This window comes from Rhinopithecus roxellana, chromosome 3 (genome assembly GCF_007565055.1).
Source record: "Rhinopithecus roxellana isolate Shanxi Qingling chromosome 3, ASM756505v1, whole genome shotgun sequence".
In the NCBI taxonomy this organism is placed as follows: Eukaryota; Metazoa; Chordata; class Mammalia; order Primates; family Cercopithecidae; genus Rhinopithecus; species Rhinopithecus roxellana.
Window position 1 is genome coordinate 73,186,965 of NC_044551.1, and position 27,469 is coordinate 73,214,433.

The following is a 27,469-nucleotide window of genomic DNA, read 5'->3' on the forward strand; positions in this document are numbered from 1 at the left end:
TACATCGTTTGTCACCGTAAGCTTCATGACGTTCAGAAGTATCCCATTGCAGATTTCCAGAAAACTGTGTTAGCAAACTGAACACTGAAGACAAACCTGTAACTCTGTGAGTTGCATTCACACATCGAAATGCAGTTTCTCAGAAGGCTTCTTTCCAGTTTTGATCTGAGGATATTTCCTTTTTTACCATAGCCCACAATGAGCTCCCAAATATCACTTTGCAGAACACAAGATACCAGAGTTAGCAAACTGTTCCAAGAAGGGAAGGGTGGAACTCTGTGTTGAAGTCACACATCAGAAAGCAATCTCTCAGTAAGCTCTCTCTATTATATCTGAGATTATATCCTTTTCACCATGAGCCCCTAAGCTCCCAAATCTCCTTGCAGATACGAAAGATTTTTGCAAAATTTCTATGACCTTTTCTCGATGTGTTTCTTTTGCGTCAAAGCTCTTAGTTAATTAACATTTGTCAATTTGCTTTGCGCTGTTTGGTGTTTAACTGAATCCTTCCCCTGCCTATGCCTGATGTCTACCTAGATTTCTCTAGGTTTTTATGGTATAGTCACATTTAGTCTCAATCCTCTGATAATCTCGTAAGGGGTAAGAGGTCCATTTCGCTTTCTACTAGGCTGCCATTTCCAGCACATTATAATAGGAGCCTTCCATTTTGTTTCTCTCATTTTGTCAAAGATCAAGGCTGTAGATGTTGGTATTATTCTGAGACTTGTTTGTCCTTGATCTATATCCGGGCATCATTCTGTGGACTGTAGCCTTTAGTATAGTTGAGTCAGGTGCGTACGCCCCACTTGTCCTTTGACTTAGGATTGTCTTGGCATGCGGCTCTTTTTTCCATATGAACTTTAAGCAGTTTTTCCAATCTGTGAAGAAACTCATGGTAGCTTATGGGGATGGCATTGAATCTATAAAATACCTTGGGGGTCCCTATGGCCTATTTCACGATATTGATTCTTCCTATCCCTGAGCATGTTATGTTCATTCCATTTGTTGTGTCCTCTTTTCTTCACTGAGCATGTTTGGAGTTCTCCTTGAAGAGTCCTACATCCCTTGTAAGCTGGATTCCTAGATATTTTATTCTCTTTGAAGCAATTGTGAATGGAAGTTCCTTCCTGATTTGGCTCTCTGCTTGTCTGTTACTGGTGTATAAGAATGCTTGTGATTTTTGCACATTAATTTTGTATCCTGAGACTTTGCTGAAGTTGCTTATCAGCTTAAGGAGATTTTGGGCTGAGACGATGGGGTTTTCTAAATATACAATCATGTCATCTGCAAACAGGGACAATTTGACTTCTTCTTTTCCTAACTGGATACCCTTGATTTCTTTCTCTTGCCTGATTGCCCTAGCCAGAACTTCCAACACTATGTTGAATAGGAGTGGTGAGAGAGGGCATCCCTGTCTTGTGCCAGTTTTGAGAAAATTTTTGCAACCTACTCATCTGACAAAGGGCTAATATCCAGAATCTACAAAGAACTCAAACAAATATACGAGAAAAAAACAAACAACCCCATCAAAAAGTGGGGAAAGGATATGAACAGACATTTCTCAAAAGAAGATATTCATACAGCCAACAGACACATGAAAAAATGCTCATCATCACTCGCCATCAGAGAAATGCAAATCAAAACCACAATGAGATACCATCTCACACCAGTTAGAATGGCAATCATTAAGAAGTCAGGAAACAACAGGTGTTGGAGAGGATGTGGAGAAATAGGAACACTTTTACACTGTTGGTGGGATTGTAAACTAGTTCAACCATTATGGAAAACAGTATGGCAATTCCTCAAGGATCTAGAACTAGATGTACCATATGACCCAGCCATCCCACTACTGGGTATATACCCAAAGGATTATAAATTATTCTACTACAAAGACACATGTACACGTATGTTTATTGCGGCACTATTCACAATAGCAAAGACTTGGAATCAACCCAAATGTCCATCTGTGACAGACTGGATTAAGAAAATGTGGCACATATACACCATGGAATACTATGCAGCCATAAAAAAGGATGAGTTTGCGTCCTTTGTAGGGACATGGATGCAGCTGGAAACCATCATTCTTAGCAAACTATCACCAGAAGAGAAAACCAAACACCGCATGTTCTCACTCATAGGTGGGAACTGAACAATGAGATCACTTGGACTCGGGAAGGGGAACATCACGCACTGGGGCCTATCATGGGGAGGGGGGAGGGGGGAGGAGGGAGGGCTTGCATTGGGGAGTTATACAAGATATAAATGATGAATTGATGGGTGCTGACGAGTTGATGGGTGCAGCACACCAACATGGCATAAGTATACATATGTAACAAACCTGCACGTTATGCACATATACCCTAGAACTTAAATTAAAAAAAAAAAAAAAAGTCACCTACCCTTAAGAGGATCATGCTCTGCTCTCATAATATCAATAAGGGAATTTTCCAAAGAGTGCATATTCAAACTGTCATACATTCTACTTCGATCCTGGAAGAGAAGAGGAAAAAAGGCATTATAATCTATGCATTTTCAAAACGTGATTATAAAAATACTATCTAAATTCTCTTACATAAAAGAGGACATCTGATTAATATATTACTAATTAATCTGTATCCCACAAAAACACCAGTAACTACAGATCTCATGAGCCACAATGTTCCTTGTATTGGAGGACATTATTTTCAGGACACTTATCTCTTAAATCTTTTATCAAAAGCAATCTAATTTTATTGGCAATACTAATGCAAAACAGTAAAATAATTTCTATGGTTACCTTTCTCTAAAAAAAAAAAAAAAAAAAAAATTAATTCAAATGGATCAAAGACCTAAATGTAAGAGCTACAGTTATACCTCTCTTAGAAGAAAACATAGGTGTAAATCCTGTGACCTTGGACTAGGCAGTGTTTTCTTACCTGTAACACCAAAGCATACGCAGCAACAATAAAAATGGGTGAATGGACCTCATCAAAATGAAAAACTTGTGTGTGTCAAAGAACACTATCCACAAGGTGAAAAGACAACCCACAGAATGGGACAAAAATATTTGAAAGTGTGTATCTGGTAAGAGTCTAACATCCAGAATATACAAAGAACTCTTACAATTCAACAGTAATAAAAATGTTCTGGAATTAGAGTGATAATAGTTGCACGAACTTGTAAAGGTACTAAAAACCACTGAACTGTTTTCAAATGGTGATTTTTATGATATGTGAATATCAATTAAAATATTTTTGACAGAAAAAAAAAAAAAAGAGTGTTAGCAAACTGCTTCCTGAGAACTAAGCAGTAACTCTGGGAGAGGAATTCAGAGAGCAGAAAGAAGTTTCTCAGAAAGCTTCTTTCACGATTTGAACTGATGATATTTCCTTTATCACCGCAGGCCTCAATGCGATTCAAAGAAGTCCTCCTCAGGTTCCTCAACAACACTGATAGTGGACTGCTGCATGAAACATAAGTGTAACTCTGAGAGATGAATTCACACATCACCAAGAAGTTTCTAACAAAGCTTCCTTCTAGTTTTCATCTGAGGATACTTTCTTTGACACCGTAAGCTTCATTACTTTCAGATGTATCCCATTGCAGATGTCCAGAAAACTGTGTTAGCAAACTGAACACTGAAGACAAATGTGTAACTCTGTGAGTTGCATTCACACATCAAATGCAGTTTCTCAGAAGGCTTCTTTCCAGTTTTGATCTGAGGTTATTTCCTTTTTCACCATAGCCCACAATGAGCTCCCAAATATCACTTTGCAGAACACAAGATAACAGAGTTAGCAAACTGTTCCAAGAAGGGAAGGGTGGAACTCTGTGTGATGAAGTCACACATCAGAAAGCAATCTCTCAGTAAGCTTCTCTCTGGTTATTATCTGAAGATATATCCTTTTTCACCATGGGCCCCTATGGGCTCCCAAATCTCACTTTGCAGATTCCACGAAAAGAGTGTTAGCAAACTGCTTCCTGAGAACTAAGCAGTCACTCTGGGAGAGGAATTCAGAGAGCAGAAAGAAGTTTCTCAGAAAGCTTCTTTCACGATTTGAACTGATGATATTTCCTTTATCACCGCAGGCCTCAATGCGATTCAAAGAAGTCCTCCTCAGGTTCCTCAAAAACACTGATAGTGGACTGCTGCATGAAACATAAGTGTAACTCTGAGAGATGAATTCACACATCACCAAGAAGTTTCTAACAAAGCTTCCTTCTAGTTTTCATCTGAGGATACTTTCTTTGACACCGTAAGCTTCATTACTTTCAGATGTATCCCATTGCAGATGTCCAGAAAACTGTGTTAGCAAACTGAACACTGAAGACAAATGTGTAACTCTGTGAGTTGCATTCACACATCAAATGCAGTTTCTCAGAAGGCTTCTTTCCAGTTTTGATCTGAGGTTATTTCCTTTTTCACCATAGCCCACAATGAGCTCCCAAATATCACTTTACAGAACACAAGATAACAGAGTTAGCAAACTGTTCCAAGAAGGGAAGGGTGGAACTCTGTGTGATGAAGTCACACATCAGAAAGCAATCTCTCAGTAAGCTTCTCTCTAGTTATTATCTGAAGATATATCCTTTTTCACCATGGGCCCCTATGGGCTCCCAAATCTCACTTTGCAGATTCCACGAAAAGAGTGTTAGCAAACTGCTTCCTGAGAACTAAGCAGTAACTCTGGGAGAGGAATTCAGAGAGCAGAAAGAAGTTTCTCAGAAAGCTTCTTTCACGATTTGAACTGATGATATTTCCTTTATCACCGCAGGCCTCAATGCGATTCAAAGAAGTCCTCCTCAGGTTCCTCAAAAACACTGATAGTGGACTGCTGCATGAAACATAAGTGTAACTCTGAGAGATGAATTCACACATCACCAAGAAGTTTCTAACAAAGCTTCTTTCTAGTTTTCATCTGAGGATACTTCCTTTGTCACCGTAAGCTTCATTACGTTCAGAAGTATCCCATTGCAGATTTCCAGAAAACTGTGTTAGCAAACTGAACACTGAAGACAAACGTGTAACTCTGTGAGTTGCATTCACACATCGAAATGCAGTTTCTCAGAAGGCTTCTTTCCAGTTTTGATCTGAGGTTATTTCCTTTTTCACCATAGCCCACAATGAGCTCCCAAATATCACTTTGCAGAACACAAGATAACAGAGTTAGCAAACTGTTCCAAGAAGGGAAGGGTGGAACTCTGTGTGATGAAGTCACACATCAGAAAGCAATCTCTCAGTAAGCTTCTCTCTAGTTATTATCTGAAGATATATCCTTTTTCACCATGGGCCCCTATGGGCTCCCAAATCTCACTTTGCAGATTCCACGAAAAGAGTGTTAGCAAACTGCTTCCTGAGAACTAAGCAGTAACTCTGGGAGAGGAATTCAGAGAGCAGAAAGAAGTTTCTCAGAAAGCTTCTTTCACGATTTGAACTGATGATATTTCCTTTATCACCGCAGGCCTCAATGCGATTCAAAGAAGTCCTCCTCAGGTTCCTCAAAAACACTGATAGTGGACTGCTGCATGAAACATAAGTGTAACTCTGAGAGATGAATTCACACATCACCAAGAAGTTTCTAACAAAGCTTCTTTCTAGTTTTCATCTGAGGATACTTCCTTTGTCACCGTAAGCTTCATTACGTTCAGAAGTATCCCATTGCAGATTTCCAGAAAACTGTGTTAGCAAACTGAACACTGAAGACAAACGTGTAACTCTGTGAGTTGCATTCACACATCGAAATGCAGTTTCTCAGAAGGCTTCTTTCCAGTTTTGATCTGAGGTTATTTCCTTTTTCACCATAGCCCACAATGAGCTCCCAAATATCACTTTGCAGAACACAAGATAACAGAGTTAGCAAACTGTTCCAAGAAGGGAAGGGTGGAACTCTGTGTGATGAAGTCACACATCAGAAAGCAATCTCTCAGTAAGCTTCTCTCTAGTTATTATCTGAAGATATATCCTTTTTCACCATGGGCCCCTATGGGCTCCCAAATCTCACTTTGCAGATTCCACGAAAAGAGTGTTAGCAAACTGCTTCCTGAGAACTAAGCAGTAACTCTGGGAGAGGAATTCAGAGAGCAGAAAGAAGTTTCTCAGAAAGCTTCTTTCACGATTTGAACTGATGATATTTCCTTTATCACCGCAGGCCTCAATGCGATTCGAAGAAGTCCTCCTCAGGTTCCTCAAAAACACTGATAGTGGACTGCTGCATGAAACATAAGTGTAACTCTGAGAGATGAATTCACACATCACCAAGAAGTTTCTAACAAAGCTTCTTTCTAGTTTTCATCTGAGGATACTTCCTTTGTCACCGTAAGCTTCATTACGTTCAGAAGTATCCCACTGGCAGATTTCCAGAAAACTGTGTTAGCAAACTGAACACTGAAGACAAACGTGTAACTCTGTGAGTTGCATTCACACATCGAAATGCAGTTTCTCAGAAGGCTTCTTTCCAGTTTTGATCTGAGGTTATTTCCTTTTTCACCATAGCCCACAATGAGCTCCCAAATATCACTTTGCAGAACACAAGATAACAGAGTTAGCAAACTGTTCCAAGAAGGGAAGGGTGGAACTCTGTGTGATGAAGTCACACATCAGAAAGCAATCTCTCAGTAAGCTTCTCTCTAGTTATTATCTGAAGATATATCCTTTTTCACCATGGGCCCCTATGGGCTCCCAAATCTCACTTTGCAGATTCCACGAAAAGAGTGTTAGCAAACTGCTTCCTGAGAACTAAGCAGTAACTCTGGGAGAGGAATTCAGAGAGCAGAAAGAAGTTTCTCAGAAAGCTTCTTTCACGATTTGAACTGATGATATTTCCTTTATCACCGCAGGCCTCAATGCGATTCAAAGAAGTCCTCCTCAGGTTCCTCAAAAACACTGATAGTGGACTGCTGCATGAAACATAAGTGTAACTCTGAGAGATGAATTCACACATCACCAAGAAGTTTCTAACAAAGCTTCTTTCTAGTTTTCATCTGAGGATACTTCCTTTGTCACCGTAAGCTTCATTACGTTCAGAAGTATCCCATTGCAGATTTCCAGAAAACTGTGTTAGCAAACTGAACACTGAAGACAAACGTGTAACTCTGTGAGTTGCATTCACACATCGAAATGCAGTTTCTCAGAAGGCTTCTTTCCAGTTTTGATCTGAGGTTATTTCCTTTTTCACCATAGCCCACAATGAGCTCCCAAATATCACTTTGCAGAACACAAGATAACAGAGTTAGCAAACTGTTCCAAGAAGGGAAGGGTGGAACTCTGTGTGATGAAGTCACACATCAGAAAGCAATCTCTCAGTAAGCTTCTCTCTAGTTATTATCTGAAGATATATCCTTTTTCACCATGGGCCCCTATGGGCTCCCAAATCTCACTTTGCAGATTCCACGAAAAGAGTGTTAGCAAACTGCTTCCTGAGAACTAAGCAGTAACTCTGGGAGAGGAATTCAGAGAGCAGAAAGAAGTTTCTCAGAAAGCTTCTTTCACGATTTGAACTGATGATATTTCCTTTATCACCGCAGGCCTCAATGCGATTCAAAGAAGTCCTCCTCAGGTTCCTCAAAAACACTGATAGTGGACTGCTGCATGAAACATAAGTGTAACTCTGAGAGATGAATTCACACATCACCAAGAAGTTTCTAACAAAGCTTCTTTCTAGTTTTCATCTGAGGATACTTCCTTTGTCACCGTAAGCTTCATTACGTTCAGAAGTATCCCATTGCAGATTTCCAGAAAACTGTGTTAGCAAACTGAACACTGAAGACAAACGTGTAACTCTGTGAGTTGCATTCACACATCGAAATGCAGTTTCTCAGAAGGCTTCTTTCCAGTTTTGATCTGAGGTTATTTCCTTTTTCACCATAGCCCACAATGAGCTCCCAAATATCACTTTGCAGAACACAAGATAACAGAGTTAGCAAACTGTTCCAAGAAGGGAAGGGTGGAACTCTGTGTGATGAAGTCACACATCAGAAAGCAATCTCTCAGTAAGCTTCTCTCTAGTTATTATCTGAAGATATATCCTTTTTCACCATGGGCCCCTATGGGCTCCCAAATCTCACTTTGCAGATTCCACGAAAAGAGTGTTAGCAAACTGCTTCCTGAGAACTAAGCAGTAACTCTGGGAGAGGAATTCAGAGAGCAGAAAGAAGTTTCTCAGAAAGCTTCTTTCACGATTTGAACTGATGATATTTCCTTTATCACCGCAGGCCTCAATGCGATTCAAAGAAGTCCTCCTCAGGTTCCTCAAAAACACTGATAGTGGACTGCTGCATGAAACATAAGTGTAACTCTGAGAGATGAATTCACACATCACCAAGAAGTTTCTAACAAAGCTTCTTTCTAGTTTTCATCTGAGGATACTTCCTTTGTCACCGTAAGCTTCATTACGTTCAGAAGTATCCCATTGCAGATTTCCAGAAAACTGTGTTAGCAAACTGAACACTGAAGACAAACGTGTAACTCTGTGAGTTGCATTCACACATCGAAATGCAGTTTCTCAGAAGGCTTCTTTCCAGTTTTGATCTGAGGTTATTTCCTTTTTCACCATAGCCCACAATGAGCTCCCAAATATCACTTTGCAGAACACAAGATAACAGAGTTAGCAAACTGTTCCAAGAAGGGAAGGGTGGAACTCTGTGTGATGAAGTCACACATCAGAAAGCAATCTCTCAGTAAGCTTCTCTCTAGTTATTATCTGAAGATATATCCTTTTTCACCATGGGCCCCTATGGGCTCCCAAATCTCATTTGGCAGATTCCACGAAAAGAGTGTTAGCCAACTGCTTCCTGAGAACTAAGCAGTAACTCTGGGAGAGGAATTCAGAGAGCAGAAAGAAGTTTCTCAGAAAGCTTCTTTCACGATTTGAACTGATGATATTTCCTTTATCACCGCAGGCCTCAATGCGATTCAAAGAAGTCCTCCTCAGGTTCCTCAAAAACACTGATAGTGGACTGCTGCATGAAACTAAGTGTAACTCTGAGAGATGAATTCACACATCACCAAGAAGTTTCTAACAAAGCTTCTTTCTAGTTTTCATCTGAGGATACATCGTTTGTCACCGTAAGCTTCATGACGTTCAGAAGTATCCCATTGCAGATTTCCAGAAAACTGTGTTAGCAAACTGAACACTGAAGACAAACCTGTAACTCTGTGAGTTGCATTCACACATCGAAATGCAGTTTCTCAGAAGGCTTCTTTCCAGTTTAAATAGGGAATCCTTTCCCCATTTCTTGTTTCTCTCAGGTTTGTCAAAGATCAGATGGCTGTAGATGTGTGTATTATTTCTGAGGACTCTGTTCTGTTCCATTGATCTATATCTCTGTTTTGGTACCAGTACCATGCTGTTTTGGTGACTGTAGCCTTGTAGTATAGTTTGAAGTCAGGTAGCGTGACGCCTCCAGCTTTGTCCTTTTGACTTAGGATTGTCTTGGCAATGCGGGCTCTTTTTTGGTTCCATATGAACTTTAAAGCAGTTTTTTCCAATTCTGTGAAGAAACTCATTGGTAGCTTGATGGGGATGGCATTGAATCTATAAATAACCTTGGGGAGTATGGCCATTTTCACGATATTGATTCTTCCTATCCATGAGCATGGTATGTTCTTCCATTTGTTTGTGTCCTCTTTTCTTTCACTGAGCAGTGGTTTGTAGTTCTCCTTGAAGAGGTCCTTTACATCCCTTGTAAGCTGGATTCCTAGATATTTTATTCTCTTTGAAGCAATTGTGAATGGAAGTTCATTCCTGATTTGGCTCTCTGCTTGTCTGTTACTGGTGTATAAGAATGCTTGTGATTTTTGCACATTAATTTTGTATCCTGAGACTTTGCTGAAGTTGCTTATCAGCTTAAGGAGATTTTGGGCTGAGACGATGGGGTTTTCTAAATATACAATCATGTCATCTGCAAACAGGGACAATTTGACTTCTTCTTTTCCTAACTGGATACCCTTGATTTCTTTCTCTTGCCTGATTGCCCTAGCCAGAACTTCCAACACTATGTTGAATAGGAGTGGTGAGAGAGGGCATCCCTGTCTTGTGCCAGTTTTGAGAAAATTTTTGCAACCTACTCATCTGACAAAGGGCTAATATCCAGAATCTACAAAGAACTCAAACAAATATACGAGAAAAAAACAAACAACCCCATCAAAAAGTGGGGAAAGGATATGAACAGACATTTCTCAAAAGAAGATATTCATACAGCCAACAGACACATGAAAAAATGCTCATCATCACTCGCCATCAGAGAAATGCAAATCAAAACCACAATGAGATACCATCTCACACCAGTTAGAATGGCAATCATTAAGAAGTCAGGAAACAACAGGTGTTGGAGAGGATGTGGAGAAATAGGAACACTTTTACACTGTTGGTGGGATTGTAAACTAGTTCAACCATTATGGAAAACAGTATGGCAATTCCTCAAGGATCTAGAACTAGATGTACCATATGACCCAGCCATCCCACTACTGGGTATATACCCAAAGGATTATAAATTATTCTACTACAAAGACACATGTACACGTATGTTTATTGCGGCACTATTCACAATAGCAAAGACTTGGAATCAACCCAAATGTCCATCTGTGACAGACTGGATTAAGAAAATGTGGCACATATACACCATGGAATACTATGCAGCCATAAAAAAGGATGAGTTTGCGTCCTTTGTAGGGACATGGATGCAGCTGGAAACCATCATTCTTAGCAAACTATCACCAGAAGAGAAAACCAAACACCGCATGTTCTCACTCATAGGTGGGAACTGAACAATGAGATCACTTGGACTCGGGAAGGGGAACATCACGCACTGGGGCCTATCATGGGGAGGGGGGAGGGGGGAGGAGGGAGGGCTTGCATTGGGGAGTTATACAAGATATAAATGATGAATTGATGGGTGCTGACGAGTTGATGGGTGCAGCACACCAACATGGCATAAGTATACATATGTAACAAACCTGCACGTTATGCACATATACCCTAGAACTTAAATTAAAAAAAAAAAAAAAAGTCACCTACCCTTAAGAGGATCATGCTCTGCTCTCATAATATCAATAAGGGAATTTTCCAAAGAGTGCATATTCAAACTGTCATACATTCTACTTCGATCCTGGAAGAGAAGAGGAAAAAAGGCATTATAATCTATGCATTTTCAAAACGTGATTATAAAAATACTATCTAAATTCTCTTACATAAAAGAGGACATCTGATTAATATATTACTAATTAATCTGTATCCCACAAAAACACCAGTAACTACAGATCTCATGAGCCACAATGTTCCTTGTATTGGAGGACATTATTTTCAGGACACTTATCTCTTAAATCTTTTATCAAAAGCAATCTAATTTTATTGGCAATACTAATGCAAAACAGTAAAATAATTTCTATGGTTACCTTTCTCTAAAAAAAAAAAAAAAAAAAAAATTAATTCAAATGGATCAAAGACCTAAATGTAAGAGCTACAGTTATACCTCTCTTAGAAGAAAACATAGGTGTAAATCCTGTGACCTTGGACTAGGCAGTGTTTTCTTACCTGTAACACCAAAGCATACGCAGCAACAATAAAAATGGGTGAATGGACCTCATCAAAATGAAAAACTTGTGTGTGTCAAAGAACACTATCCACAAGGTGAAAAGACAACCCACAGAATGGGACAAAAATATTTGAAAGTGTGTATCTGGTAAGAGTCTAACATCCAGAATATACAAAGAACTCTTACAATTCAACAGTAATAAAAATGTTCTGGAATTAGAGTGATAATAGTTGCAAGAACTTGTAAAGGTACTAAAAACCACTGAACTGTTTTCAAATGGTGATTTTTATGATATGTGAATATCAATTAAAATATTTTTGACAGAAAAAAAAAAAAAAAAGAGTGTTAGCAAACTGCTTCCTGAGAACTAAGCAGTAACTCTGGGAGAGGAATTCAGTGAGCAGAAAGAAGTTTCTCAGAAAGCTTCTTTCACGATTTGAACTGATGATATTTCCTTTATCACCGCAGGCCTCAATGCGATTCAAAGAAGTCCTCCTCAGGTTCCTCAAAAACACTGATAGTGGACTGCTGCATGAAACATAAGTGTAACTCTGAGAGATGAATTCACACATCACCAAGAAGTTTCTAACAAAGCTTCTTTCTAGTTTTCATCTGAGGATACTTCCTTTGTCACCGTAAGCTTCATTACGTTCAGAAGTATCCCATTGCAGATTTCCAGAAAACTGTGTTAGCAAACTGAACACTGAAGACAAACGTGTAACTCTGTGAGTTGCATTCACACATCGAAATGCAGTTTCTCAGAAGGCTTCTTTCCAGTTTTGATCTGAGGTTATTTCCTTTTTCACCATAGCCCACAATGAGCTCCCAAATATCACTTTGCAGAACACAAGATAACAGAGTTAGCAAACTGTTCCAAGAAGGGAAGGGTGGAACTCTGTGTGATGAAGTCACACATCAGAAAGCAATCTCTCAGTAAGCTTCTCTCTAGTTATTATCTGAAGATATATCCTTTTTCACCATGGGCCCCTATGGGCTCCCAAATCTCACTTTGCAGATTCCACGAAAAGAGTGTTAGCAAACTGCTTCCTGAGAACTAAGCAGTAACTCTGGGAGAGGAATTCAGAGAGCAGAAAGAAGTTTCTCAGAAAGCTTCTTTCACGATTTGAACTGATGATATTTCCTTTATCACCGCAGGCCTCAATGCGATTCAAAGAAGTCCTCCTCAGGTTCCTCAAAAACACTGATAGTGGACTGCTGCATGAAACATAAGTGTAACTCTGAGAGATGAATTCACACATCACCAAGAAGTTTCTAACAAAGCTTCTTTCTAGTTTTCATCTGAGGATACTTCCTTTGTCACCGTAAGCTTCATTACGTTCAGAAGTATCCCATTGCAGATTTCCAGAAAACTGTGTTAGCAAACTGAACACTGAAGACAAACGTGTAACTCTGTGAGTTGCATTCACACATCGAAATGCAGTTTCTCAGAAGGCTTCTTTCCAGTTTTGATCTGAGGTTATTTCCTTTTTCACCATAGCCCACAATGAGCTCCCAAATATCACTTTGCAGAACACAAGATAACAGAGTTAGCAAACTGTTCCAAGAAGGGAAGGGTGGAACTCTGTGTGATGAAGTCACACATCAGAAAGCAATCTCTCAGTAAGCTTCTCTCTAGTTATTATCTGAAGATATATCCTTTTTCACCATGGGCCCCTATGGGCTCCCAAATCTCACTTTGCAGATTCCACGAAAAGAGTGTTAGCAAACTGCTTCCTGAGAACTAAGCAGTAACTCTGGGAGAGGAATTCAGAGAGCAGAAAGAAGTTTCTCAGAAAGCTTCTTTCACGATTTGAACTGATGATATTTCCTTTATCACCGCAGGCCTCAATGCGATTCAAAGAAGTCCTCCTCAGGTTCCTCAAAAACACTGATAGTGGACTGCTGCATGAAACATAAGTGTAACTCTGAGAGATGAATTCACACATCACCAAGAAGTTTCTAACAAAGCTTCTTTCTAGTTTTCATCTGAGGATACTTCCTTTGTCACCGTAAGCTTCATTACGTTCAGAAGTATCCCATTGCAGATTTCCAGAAAACTGTGTTAGCAAACTGAACACTGAAGACAAACGTGTAACTCTGTGAGTTGCATTCACACATCGAAATGCAGTTTCTCAGAAGGCTTCTTTCCAGTTTTGATCTGAGGTTATTTCCTTTTTCACCATAGCCCACAATGAGCTCCCAAATATCACTTTGCAGAACACAAGATAACAGAGTTAGCAAACTGTTCCAAGAAGGGAAGGGTGGAACTCTGTGTGATGAAGTCACACATCAGAAAGCAATCTCTCAGTAAGCTTCTCTCTAGTTATTATCTGAAGATATATCCTTTTTCACCATGGGCCCCTATGGGCTCCCAAATCTCACTTTGCAGATTCCACGAAAAGAGTGTTAGCAAACTGCTTCCTGAGAACTAAGCAGTAACTCTGGGAGAGGAATTCAGAGAGCAGAAAGAAGTTTCTCAGAAAGCTTCTTTCACGATTTGAACTGATGATATTTCCTTTATCACCGCAGGCCTCAATGCGATTCAAAGAAGTCCTCCTCAGGTTCCTCAAAAACACTGATAGTGGACTGCTGCATGAAACATAAGTGTAACTCTGAGAGATGAATTCACACATCACCAAGAAGTTTCTAACAAAGCTTCTTTCTAGTTTTCATCTGAGGATACTTCCTTTGTCACCGTAAGCTTCATTACGTTCAGAAGTATCCCATTGCAGATTTCCAGAAAACTGTGTTAGCAAACTGAACACTGAAGACAAACGTGTAACTCTGTGAGTTGCATTCACACATCGAAATGCAGTTTCTCAGAAGGCTTCTTTCCAGTTTTGATCTGAGGTTATTTCCTTTTTCACCATAGCCCACAATGAGCTCCCAAATATCACTTTGCAGAACACAAGATAACAGAGTTAGCAAACTGTTCCAAGAAGGGAAGGGTGGAACTCTGTGTGATGAAGTCACACATCAGAAAGCAATCTCTCAGTAAGCTTCTCTCTAGTTATTATCTGAAGATATATCCTTTTTCACCATGGGCCCCTATGGGCTCCCAAATCTCACTTTGCAGATTCCACGAAAAGAGTGTTAGCAAACTGCTTCCTGAGAACTAAGCAGTAACTCTGGGAGAGGAATTCAGAGAGCAGAAAGAAGTTTCTCAGAAAGCTTCTTTCACGATTTGAACTGATGATATTTCCTTTATCACCGCAGGCCTCAATGCGATTCAAAGAAGTCCTCCTCAGGTTCCTCAAAAACACTGATAGTGGACTGCTGCATGAAACATAAGTGTAACTCTGAGAGATGAATTCACACATCACCAAGAAGTTTCTAACAAAGCTTCTTTCTAGTTTTCATCTGAGGATACTTCCTTTGTCACCGTAAGCTTCATTACGTTCAGAAGTATCCCATTGCAGATTTCCAGAAAACTGTGTTAGCAAACTGAACACTGAAGACAAACGTGTAACTCTGTGAGTTGCATTCACACATCGAAATGCAGTTTCTCAGAAGGCTTCTTTCCAGTTTTGATCTGAGGTTATTTCCTTTTTCACCATAGCCCACAATGAGCTCCCAAATATCACTTTGCAGAACACAAGATAACAGAGTTAGCAAACTGTTCCAAGAAGGGAAGGGTGGAACTCTGTGTGATGAAGTCACACATCAGAAAGCAATCTCTCAGTAAGCTTCTCTCTAGTTATTATCTGAAGATATATCCTTTTTCACCATGGGCCCCTATGGGCTCCCAAATCTCACTTTGCAGATTCCACGAAAAGAGTGTTAGCAAACTGCTTCCTGAGAACTAAGCAGTAACTCTGGGAGAGGAATTCAGAGAGCAGAAAGAAGTTTCTCAGAAAGCTTCTTTCACGATTTGAACTGATGATATTTCCTTTATCACCGCAGGCCTCAATGCGATTCAAAGAAGTCCTCCTCAGGTTCCTCAAAAACACTGATAGTGGACTGCTGCATGAAACATAAGTGTAACTCTGAGAGATGAATTCACACATCACCAAGAAGTTTCTAACAAAGCTTCTTTCTAGTTTTCATCTGAGGATACTTCCTTTGTCACCGTAAGCTTCATTACGTTCAGAAGTATCCCATTGCAGATTTCCAGAAAACTGTGTTAGCAAACTGAACACTGAAGACAAACGTGTAACTCTGTGAGTTGCATTCACACATCGAAATGCAGTTTCTCAGAAGGCTTCTTTCCAGTTTTGATCTGAGGTTATTTCCTTTTTCACCATAGCCCACAATGAGCTCCCAAATATCACTTTGCAGAACACAAGATAACAGAGTTAGCAAACTGTTCCAAGAAGGGAAGGGTGGAACTCTGTGTGATGAAGTCACACATCAGAAAGCAATCTCTCAGTAAGCTTCTCTCTAGTTATTATCTGAAGATATATCCTTTTTCACCATGGGCCCCTATGGGCTCCCAAATCTCACTTTGCAGATTCCACGAAAAGAGTGTTAGCAAACTGCTTCCTGAGAACTAAGCAGTAACTCTGGGAGAGGAATTCAGAGAGCAGAAAGAAGTTTCTCAGAAAGCTTCTTTCACGATTTGAACTGATGATATTTCCTTTATCACCGCAGGCCTCAATGCGATTCAAAGAAGTCCTCCTCAGGTTCCTCAAAAACACTGATAGTGGACTGCTGCATGAAACATAAGTGTAACTCTGAGAGATGAATTCACACATCACCAAGAAGTTTCTAACAAAGCTTCTTTCTAGTTTTCATCTGAGGATACTTCCTTTGTCACCGTAAGCTTCATTACGTTCAGAAGTATCCCATTGCAGATTTCCAGAAAACTGTGTTAGCAAACTGAACACTGAAGACAAACGTGTAACTCTGTGAGTTGCATTCACACATCGAAATGCAGTTTCTCAGAAGGCTTCTTTCCAGTTTTGATCTGAGGTTATTTCCTTTTTCACCATAGCCCACAATGAGCTCCCAAATATCACTTTGCAGAACACAAGATAACAGAGTTAGCAAACTGTTCCAAGAAGGGAAGGGTGGAACTCTGTGTGATGAAGTCACACATCAGAAAGCAATCTCTCAGTAAGCTTCTCTCTAGTTATTATCTGAAGATATATCCTTTTTCACCATGGGCCCCTATGGGCTCCCAAATCTCACTTTGCAGATTCCACGAAAAGAGTGTTAGCAAACTGCTTCCTGAGAACTAAGCAGTAACTCTGGGAGAGGAATTCAGAGAGCAGAAAGAAGTTTCTCAGAAAGCTTCTTTCACGATTTGAACTGATGATATTTCCTTTATCACCGCAGGCCTCAATGCGATTCAAAGAAGTCCTCCTCAGGTTCCTCAAAAACACTGATAGTGGACTGCTGCATGAAACATAAGTGTAACTCTGAGAGATGAATTCACACATCACCAAGAAGTTTCTAACAAAGCTTCTTTCTAGTTTTCATCTGAGGATACTTCCTTTGTCACCGTAAGCTTCATTACGTTCAGAAGTATCCCATTGCAGATTTCCAGAAAACTGTGTTAGCAAACTGAACACTGAAGACAAACGTGTAACTCTGTGAGTTGCATTCACACATCGAAATGCAGTTTCTCAGAAGGCTTCTTTCCAGTTTTGATCTGAGGTTATTTCCTTTTTCACCATAGCCCACAATGAGCTCCCAAATATCACTTTGCAGAACACAAGATAACAGAGTTAGCAAACTGTTCCAAGAAGGGAAGGGTGGAACTCTGTGTGATGAAGTCACACATCAGAAAGCAATCTCTCAGTAAGCTTCTCTCTAGTTATTATCTGAAGATATATCCTTTTTCACCATGGGCCCCTATGGGCTCCCAAATCTCACTTTGCAGATTCCACGAAAAGAGTGTTAGCAAACTGCTTCCTGAGAACTAAGCAGTAACTCTGGGAGAGGAATTCAGAGAGCAGAAAGAAGTTTCTCAGAAAGCTTCTTTCACGATTTGAACTGATGATATTTCCTTTATCACCGCAGGCCTCAATGCGATTCAAAGAAGTCCTCCTCAGGTTCCTCAAAAACACTGATAGTGGACTGCTGCATGAAACATAAGTGTAACTCTGAGAGATGAATTCACACATCACCAAGAAGTTTCTAACAAAGCTTCTTTCTAGTTTTCATCTGAGGATACTTCCTTTGTCACCGTAAGCTTCATTACGTTCAGAAGTATCCCATTGCAGATTTCCAGAAAACTGTGTTAGCAAACTGAACACTGAAGACAAACGTGTAACTCTGTGAGTTGCATTCACACATCGAAATGCAGTTTCTCAGAAGGCTTCTTTCCAGTTTTGATCTGAGGTTATTTCCTTTTTCACCATAGCCCACAATGAGCTCCCAAATATCACTTTGCAGAACACAAGATAACAGAGTTAGCAAACTGTTCCAAGAAGGGAAGGGTGGAACTCTGTGTGATGAAGTCACACATCAGAAAGCAATCTCTCAGTAAGCTTCTCTCTAGTTATTATCTGAAGATATATCCTTTTTCACCATGGGCCCCTATGGGCTCCCAAATCTCACTTTGCAGATTCCACGAAAAGAGTGTTAGCAAACTGCTTCCTGAGAACTAAGCAGTAACTCTGGGAGAGGAATTCAGAGAGCAGAAAGAAGTTTCTCAGAAAGCTTCTTTCACGATTTGAACTGATGATATTTCCTTTATCACCGCAGGCCTCAATGCGATTCAAAGAAGTCCTCCTCAGGTTCCTCAAAAACACTGATAGTGGACTGCTGCATGAAACATAAGTGTAACTCTGAGAGATGAATTCACACATCACCAAGAAGTTTCTAACAAAGCTTCTTTCTAGTTTTCATCTGAGGATACTTCCTTTGTCACCGTAAGCTTCATTACGTTCAGAAGTATCCCATTGCAGATTTCCAGAAAACTGTGTTAGCAAACTGAACACTGAAGACAAACGTGTAACTCTGTGAGTTGCATTCACACATCGAAATGCAGTTTCTCAGAAGGCTTCTTTCCAGTTTTGATCTGAGGTTATTTCCTTTTTCACCATAGCCCACAATGAGCTCCCAAATATCACTTTGCAGAACACAAGATAACAGAGTTAGCAAACTGTTCCAAGAAGGGAAGGGTGGAACTCTGTGTGATGAAGTCACACATCAGAAAGCAATCTCTCAGTAAGCTTCTCTCTAGTTATTATCTGAAGATATATCCTTTTTCACCATGGGCCCCTATGGGCTCCCAAATCTCACTTTGCAGATTCCACGAAAAGAGTGTTAGCAAACTGCTTCCTGAGAACTAAGCAGTAACTCTGGGAGAGGAATTCAGAGAGCAGAAAGAAGTTTCTCAGAAAGCTTCTTTCACGATTTGAACTGATGATATTTCCTTTATCACCGCAGGCCTCAATGCGATTCAAAGAAGTCCTCCTCAGGTTCCTCAAAAACACTGATAGTGGACTGCTGCATGAAACATAAGTGTAACTCTGAGAGATGAATTCACACATCACCAAGAAGTTTCTAACAAAGCTTCTTTCTAGTTTTCATCTGAGGATACTTCCTTTGTCACCGTAAGCTTCATTACGTTCAGAAGTATCCCATTGCAGATTTCCAGAAAACTGTGTTAGCAAACTGAACACTGAAGACAAACGTGTAACTCTGTGAGTTGCATTCACACATCGAAATGCAGTTTCTCAGAAGGCTTCTTTCCAGTTTTGATCTGAGGTTATTTCCTTTTTCACCATAGCCCACAATGAGCTCCCAAATATCACTTTGCAGAACACAAGATAACAGAGTTAGCAAACTGTTCCAAGAAGGGAAGGGTGGAACTCTGTGTGATGAAGTCACACATCAGAAAGCAATCTCTCAGTAAGCTTCTCTCTAGTTATTATCTGAAGATATATCCTTTTTCACCATGGGCCCCTATGGGCTCCCAAATCTCACTTTGCAGATTCCACGAAAAGAGTGTTAGCAAACTGCTTCCTGAGAACTAAGCAGTAACTCTGGGAGAGGAATTCAGAGAGCAGAAAGAAGTTTCTCAGAAAGCTTCTTTCACGATTTGAACTGATGATATTTCCTTTATCACCGCAGGCCTCAATGCGATTCAAAGAAGTCCTCCTCAGGTTCCTCAAAAACACTGATAGTGGACTGCTGCATGAAACATAAGTGTAACTCTGAGAGATGAATTCACACATCACCAAGAAGTTTCTAACAAAGCTTCTTTCTAGTTTTCATCTGAGGATACTTCCTTTGTCACCGTAAGCTTCATTACGTTCAGAAGTATCCCATTGCAGATTTCCAGAAAACTGTGTTAGCAAACTGAACACTGAAGACAAACGTGTAACTCTGTGAGTTGCATTCACACATCGAAATGCAGTTTCTCAGAAGGCTTCTTTCCAGTTTTGATCTGAGGTTATTTCCTTTTTCACCATAGCCCACAATGAGCTCCCAAATATCACTTTGCAGAACACAAGATAACAGAGTTAGCAAACTGTTCCAAGAAGGGAAGGGTGGAACTCTGTGTGATGAAGTCACACATCAGAAAGCAATCTCTCAGTAAGCTTCTCTCTAGTTATTATCTGAAGATATATCCTTTTTCACCATGGGCCCCTATGGGCTCCCAAATCTCACTTTGCAGATTCCACGAAAAGAGTGTTAGCAAACTGCTTCCTGAGAACTAAGCAGTAACTCTGGGAGAGGAATTCAGAGAGCAGAAAGAAGTTTCTCAGAAAGCTTCTTTCACGATTTGAACTGATGATATTTCCTTTATCACCGCAGGCCTCAATGCGATTCAAAGAAGTCCTCCTCAGGTTCCTCAAAAACACTGATAGTGGACTGCTGCATGAAACATAAGTGTAACTCTGAGAGATGAATTCACACATCACCAAGAAGTTTCTAACAAAGCTTCTTTCTAGTTTTCATCTGAGGATACTTCCTTTGTCACCGTAAGCTTCATTACGTTCAGAAGTATCCCATTGCAGATTTCCAGAAAACTGTGTTAGCAAACTGAACACTGAAGACAAACGTGTAACTCTGTGAGTTGCATTCACACATCGAAATGCAGTTTCTCAGAAGGCTTCTTTCCAGTTTTGATCTGAGGTTATTTCCTTTTTCACCATAGCCCACAATGAGCTCCCAAATATCACTTTGCAGAACACAAGATAACAGAGTTAGCAAACTGTTCCAAGAAGGGAAGGGTGGAACTCTGTGTGATGAAGTCACACATCAGAAAGCAATCTCTCAGTAAGCTTCTCTCTAGTTATTATCTGAAGATATATCCTTTTTCACCATGGGCCCCTATGGGCTCCCAAATCTCACTTTGCAGATTCCACGAAAAGAGTGTTAGCAAACTGCTTCCTGAGAACTAAGCAGTAACTCTGGGAGAGGAATTCAGAGAGCAGAAAGAAGTTTCTCAGAAAGCTTCTTTCACGATTTGAACTGATGATATTTCCTTTATCACCGCAGGCCTCAATGCGATTCAAAGAAGTCCTCCTCAGGTTCCTCAAAAACACTGATAGTGGACTGCTGCATGAAACATAAGTGTAACTCTGAGAGATGAATTCACACATCACCAAGAAGTTTCTAACAAAGCTTCTTTCTAGTTTTCATCTGAGGATACTTCCTTTGTCACCGTAAGCTTCATTACGTTCAGAAGTATCCCATTGCAGATTTCCAGAAAACTGTGTTAGCAAACTGAACACTGAAGACAAACGTGTAACTCTGTGAGTTGCATTCACACATCGAAATGCAGTTTCTCAGAAGGCTTCTTTCCAGTTTTGATCTGAGGTTATTTCCTTTTTCACCATAGCCCACAATGAGCTCCCAAATATCACTTTGCAGAACACAAGATAACAGAGTTAGCAAACTGTTCCAAGAAGGGAAGGGTGGAACTCTGTGTGATGAAGTCACACATCAGAAAGCAATCTCTCAGTAAGCTTCTCTCTAGTTATTATCTGAAGATATATCCTTTTTCACCATGGGCCCCTATGGGCTCCCAAATCTCACTTTGCAGATTCCACGAAAAGAGTGTTAGCAAACTGCTTCCTGAGAACTAAGCAGTAACTCTGGGAGAGGAATTCAGAGAGCAGAAAGAAGTTTCTCAGAAAGCTTCTTTCACGATTTGAACTGATGATATTTCCTTTATCACCGCAGGCCTCAATGCGATTCAAAGAAGTCCTCCTCAGGTTCCTCAAAAACACTGATAGTGGACTGCTGCATGAAACATAAGTGTAACTCTGAGAGATGAATTCACACATCACCAAGAAGTTTCTAACAAAGCTTCTTTCTAGTTTTCATCTGAGGATACTTCCTTTGTCACCGTAAGCTTCATTACGTTCAGAAGTATCCCATTGCAGATTTCCAGAAAACTGTGTTAGCAAACTGAACACTGAAGACAAACGTGTAACTCTGTGAGTTGCATTCACACATCGAAATGCAGTTTCTCAGAAGGCTTCTTTCCAGTTTTGATCTGAGGTTATTTCCTTTTTCACCATAGCCCACAATGAGCTCCCAAATATCACTTTGCAGAACACAAGATAACAGAGTTAGCAAACTGTTCCAAGAAGGGAAGGGTGGAACTCTGTGTGATGAAGTCACACATCAGAAAGCAATCTCTCAGTAAGCTTCTCTCTAGTTATTATCTGAAGATATATCCTTTTTCACCATGGGCCCCTATGGGCTCCCAAATCTCACTTTGCAGATTCCACGAAAAGAGTGTTAGCAAACTGCTTCCTGAGAACTAAGCAGTAACTCTGGGAGAGGAATTCAGAGAGCAGAAAGAAGTTTCTCAGAAAGCTTCTTTCACGATTTGAACTGATGATATTTCCTTTATCACCGCAGGCCTCAATGCGATTCAAAGAAGTCCTCCTCAGGTTCCTCAAAAACACTGATAGTGGACTGCTGCATGAAACATAAGTGTAACTCTGAGAGATGAATTCACACATCACCAAGAAGTTTCTAACAAAGCTTCTTTCTAGTTTTCATCTGAGGATACTTCCTTTGTCACCGTAAGCTTCATTACGTTCAGAAGTATCCCATTGCAGATTTCCAGAAAACTGTGTTAGCAAACTGAACACTGAAGACAAACGTGTAACTCTGTGAGTTGCATTCACACATCGAAATGCAGTTTCTCAGAAGGCTTCTTTCCAGTTTTGATCTGAGGTTATTTCCTTTTTCACCATAGCCCACAATGAGCTCCCAAATATCACTTTGCAGAACACAAGATAACAGAGTTAGCAAACTGTTCCAAGAAGGGAAGGGTGGAACTCTGTGTGATGAAGTCACACATCAGAAAGCAATCTCTCAGTAAGCTTCTCTCTAGTTATTATCTGAAGATATATCCTTTTTCACCATGGGCCCCTATGGGCTCCCAAATCTCACTTTGCAGATTCCACGAAAAGAGTGTTAGCAAACTGCTTCCTGAGAACTAAGCAGTAACTCTGGGAGAGGAATTCAGAGAGCAGAAAGAAGTTTCTCAGAAAGCTTCTTTCACGATTTGAACTGATGATATTTCCTTTATCACCGCAGGCCTCAATGCGATTCAAAGAAGTCCTCCTCAGGTTCCTCAAAAACACTGATAGTGGACTGCTGCATGAAACATAAGTGTAACTCTGAGAGATGAATTCACACATCACCAAGAAGTTTCTAACAAAGCTTCTTTCTAGTTTTCATCTGAGGATACTTCCTTTGTCACCGTAAGCTTCATTACGTTCAGAAGTATCCCATTGCAGATTTCCAGAAAACTGTGTTAGCAAACTGAACACTGAAGACAAACGTGTAACTCTGTGAGTTGCATTCACACATCGAAATGCAGTTTCTCAGAAGGCTTCTTTCCAGTTTTGATCTGAGGTTATTTCCTTTTTCACCATAGCCCACAATGAGCTCCCAAATATCACTTTGCAGAACACAAGATAACAGAGTTAGCAAACTGTTCCAAGAAGGGAAGGGTGGAACTCTGTGTGATGAAGTCACACATCAGAAAGCAATCTCTCAGTAAGCTTCTCTCTAGTTATTATCTGAAGATATATCCTTTTTCACCATGGGCCCCTATGGGCTCCCAAATCTCACTTTGCAGATTCCACGAAAAGAGTGTTAGCAAACTGCTTCCTGAGAACTAAGCAGTAACTCTGGGAGAGGAATTCAGAGAGCAGAAAGAAGTTTCTCAGAAAGCTTCTTTCACGATTTGAACTGATGATATTTCCTTTATCACCGCAGGCCTCAATGCGATTCAAAGAAGTCCTCCTCAGGTTCCTCAAAAACACTGATAGTGGACTGCTGCATGAAACATAAGTGTAACTCTGAGAGATGAATTCACACATCACCAAGAAGTTTCTAACAAAGCTTCTTTCTAGTTTTCATCTGAGGATACTTCCTTTGTCACCGTAAGCTTCATTACGTTCAGAAGTATCCCATTGCAGATTTCCAGAAAACTGTGTTAGCAAACTGAACACTGAAGACAAACGTGTAACTCTGTGAGTTGCATTCACACATCGAAATGCAGTTTCTCAGAAGGCTTCTTTCCAGTTTTGATCTGAGGTTATTTCCTTTTTCACCATAGCCCACAATGAGCTCCCAAATATCACTTTGCAGAACACAAGATAACAGAGTTAGCAAACTGTTCCAAGAAGGGAAGGGTGGAACTCTGTGTGATGAAGTCACACATCAGAAAGCAATCTCTCAGTAAGCTTCTCTCTAGTTATTATCTGAAGATATATCCTTTTTCACCATGGGCCCCTATGGGCTCCCAAATCTCACTTTGCAGATTCCACGAAAAGAGTGTTAGCAAACTGCTTCCTGAGAACTAAGCAGTAACTCTGGGAGAGGAATTCAGAGAGCAGAAAGAAGTTTCTCAGAAAGCTTCTTTCACGATTTGAACTGATGATATTTCCTTTATCACCGCAGGCCTCAATGCGATTCAAAGAAGTCCTCCTCAGGTTCCTCAAAAACACTGATAGTGGACTGCTGCATGAAACATAAGTGTAACTCTGAGAGATGAATTCACACATCACCAAGAAGTTTCTAACAAAGCTTCTTTCTAGTTTTCATCTGAGGATACTTCCTTTGTCACCGTAAGCTTCATTACGTTCAGAAGTATCCCATTGCAGATTTCCAGAAAACTGTGTTAGCAAACTGAACACTGAAGACAAACGTGTAACTCTGTGAGTTGCATTCACACATCGAAATGCAGTTTCTCAGAAGGCTTCTTTCCAGTTTTGATCTGAGGTTATTTCCTTTTTCACCATAGCCCACAATGAGCTCCCAAATATCACTTTGCAGAACACAAGATAACAGAGTTAGCAAACTGTTCCAAGAAGGGAAGGGTGGAACTCTGTGTGATGAAGTCACACATCAGAAAGCAATCTCTCAGTAAGCTTCTCTCTAGTTATTATCTGAAGATATATCCTTTTTCACCATGGGCCCCTATGGGCTCCCAAATCTCACTTTGCAGATTCCACGAAAAGAGTGTTAGCAAACTGCTTCCTGAGAACTAAGCAGTAACTCTGGGAGAGGAATTCAGAGAGCAGAAAGAAGTTTCTCAGAAAGCTTCTTTCACGATTTGAACTGATGATATTTCCTTTATCACCGCAGGCCTCAATGCGATTCAAAGAAGTCCTCCTCAGGTTCCTCAAAAACACTGATAGTGGACTGCTGCATGAAACATAAGTGTAACTCTGAGAGATGAATTCACACATCACCAAGAAGTTTCTAACAAAGCTTCTTTCTAGTTTTCATCTGAGGATACTTCCTTTGTCACCGTAAGCTTCATTACGTTCAGAAGTATCCCATTGCAGATTTCCAGAAAACTGTGTTAGCAAACTGAACACTGAAGACAAACGTGTAACTCTGTGAGTTGCATTCACACATCGAAATGCAGTTTCTCAGAAGGCTTCTTTCCAGTTTTGATCTGAGGTTATTTCCTTTTTCACCATAGCCCACAATGAGCTCCCAAATATCACTTTGCAGAACACAAGATAACAGAGTTAGCAAACTGTTCCAAGAAGGGAAGGGTGGAACTCTGTGTGATGAAGTCACACATCAGAAAGCAATCTCTCAGTAAGCTTCTCTCTAGTTATTATCTGAAGATATATCCTTTTTCACCATGGGCCCCTATGGGCTCCCAAATCTCACTTTGCAGATTCCACGAAAAGAGTGTTAGCAAACTGCTTCCTGAGAACTAAGCAGTAACTCTGGGAGAGGAATTCAGAGAGCAGAAAGAAGTTTCTCAGAAAGCTTCTTTCACGATTTGAACTGATGATATTTCCTTTATCACCGCAGGCCTCAATGCGATTCAAAGAAGTCCTCCTCAGGTTCCTCAAAAACACTGATAGTGGACTGCTGCATGAAACATAAGTGTAACTCTGAGAGATGAATTCACACATCACCAAGAAGTTTCTAACAAAGCTTCTTTCTAGTTTTCATCTGAGGATACTTCCTTTGTCACCGTAAGCTTCATTACGTTCAGAAGTATCCCATTGCAGATTTCCAGAAAACTGTGTTAGCAAACTGAACACTGAAGACAAACGTGTAACTCTGTGAGTTGCATTCACACATCGAAATGCAGTTTCTCAGAAGGCTTCTTTCCAGTTTTGATCTGAGGTTATTTCCTTTTTCACCATAGCCCACAATGAGCTCCCAAATATCACTTTGCAGAACACAAGATAACAGAGTTAGCAAACTGTTCCAAGAAGGGAAGGGTGGAACTCTGTGTGATGAAGTCACACATCAGAAAGCAATCTCTCAGTAAGCTTCTCTCTAGTTATTATCTGAAGATATATCCTTTTTCACCATGGGCCCCTATGGGCTCCCAAATCTCACTTTGCAGATTCCACGAAAAGAGTGTTAGCAAACTGCTTCCTGAGAACTAAGCAGTAACTCTGGGAGAGGAATTCAGAGAGCAGAAAGAAGTTTCTCAGAAAGCTTCTTTCACGATTTGAACTGATGATATTTCCTTTATCACCGCAGGCCTCAATGCGATTCAAAGAAGTCCTCCTCAGGTTCCTCAAAAACACTGATAGTGGACTGCTGCATGAAACATAAGTGTAACTCTGAGAGATGAATTCACACATCACCAAGAAGTTTCTAACAAAGCTTCTTTCTAGTTTTCATCTGAGGATACTTCCTTTGTCACCGTAAGCTTCATTACGTTCAGAAGTATCCCATTGCAGATTTCCAGAAAACTGTGTTAGCAAACTGAACACTGAAGACAAACGTGTAACTCTGTGAGTTGCATTCACACATCGAAATGCAGTTTCTCAGAAGGCTTCTTTCCAGTTTTGATCTGAGGTTATTTCCTTTTTCACCATAGCCCACAATGAGCTCCCAAATATCACTTTGCAGAACACAAGATAACAGAGTTAGCAAACTGTTCCAAGAAGGGAAGGGTGGAACTCTGTGTGATGAAGTCACACATCAGAAAGCAATCTCTCAGTAAGCTTCTCTCTAGTTATTATCTGAAGATATATCCTTTTTCACCATGGGCCCCTATGGGCTCCCAAATCTCACTTTGCAGATTCCACGAAAAGAGTGTTAGCAAACTGCTTCCTGAGAACTAAGCAGTAACTCTGGGAGAGGAATTCAGAGAGCAGAAAGAAGTTTCTCAGAAAGCTTCTTTCACGATTTGAACTGATGATATTTCCTTTATCACCGCAGGCCTCAATGCGATTCAAAGAAGTCCTCCTCAGGTTCCTCAAAAACACTGATAGTGGACTGCTGCATGAAACATAAGTGTAACTCTGAGAGATGAATTCACACATCACCAAGAAGTTTCTAACAAAGCTTCTTTCTAGTTTTCATCTGAGGATACTTCCTTTGTCACCGTAAGCTTCATTACGTTCAGAAGTATCCCATTGCAGATTTCCAGAAAACTGTGTTAGCAAACTGAACACTGAAGACAAACGTGTAACTCTGTGAGTTGCATTCACACATCGAAATGCAGTTTCTCAGAAGGCTTCTTTCCAGTTTTGATCTGAGGTTATTTCCTTTTTCACCATAGCCCACAATGAGCTCCCAAATATCACTTTGCAGA